The following is a 703-nucleotide window of genomic DNA, read 5'->3' as shown; positions in this document are numbered from 1 at the left end:
GGTTGGTATGTCGCAGTGCATGGAAAACTGCGTTAGAGCCAATTAGCCAGTGAAATGTGAGACCGGAAGATAGGAAAACAACAACTGGAGTTGCATTCTGCATTGTGATTTAGAGTTAACAAGCGAAATGGAAACTAAGCAACAGGTAAAAATATGAAGCTTTATAATAATTACCTACAATAAGCGGGGTTGTGAACGCAGAGAAATGCGAAGGAATGGTGAAACAAAGGACATTCAGAAAACATCAGGTAATTAAATGCACGGAGATAAAGTTTAAAAAGATGAAAACATAGAAGAGGGAGAGTAATATACATTTTACCTTGATATCTGATAATATTTTCGGATTTTTTGTTTTTCTTTTTTGTCTGACGCACCGATATATTTTCATGTGGACATAATACCTGTCAATATACATTAGAATTAAAATATCCCAAACAATGCATTAACTTTATGATTAACTGTTGGTGAATTATCGTGTTTCTCTGTGACTGTCTTTTATCGTGTCTCATTTATCTTGTGTATTACGGTCATGTTCAAAGATAAGTTACAGCAATACACTGATAAATGGAGGTGGTGTAATGCAACTGTATATCAGGCCAGTTCATTTAGGGCGCATCAAGGCGATGCAACAAAAGGGGTGCTGGGCTCTCACTGTGAGATAATTACTGTAGAAACAGCGAGCAGTTTCTTTAGATAAATGATA

Source organism: Penaeus monodon, chromosome 27 (genome assembly GCF_015228065.2).
Source record: "Penaeus monodon isolate SGIC_2016 chromosome 27, NSTDA_Pmon_1, whole genome shotgun sequence".
NCBI lineage: Eukaryota > Metazoa > Arthropoda > Malacostraca > Decapoda > Penaeidae > Penaeus > Penaeus monodon.
This window is presented reverse-complemented; position numbering follows the sequence as displayed.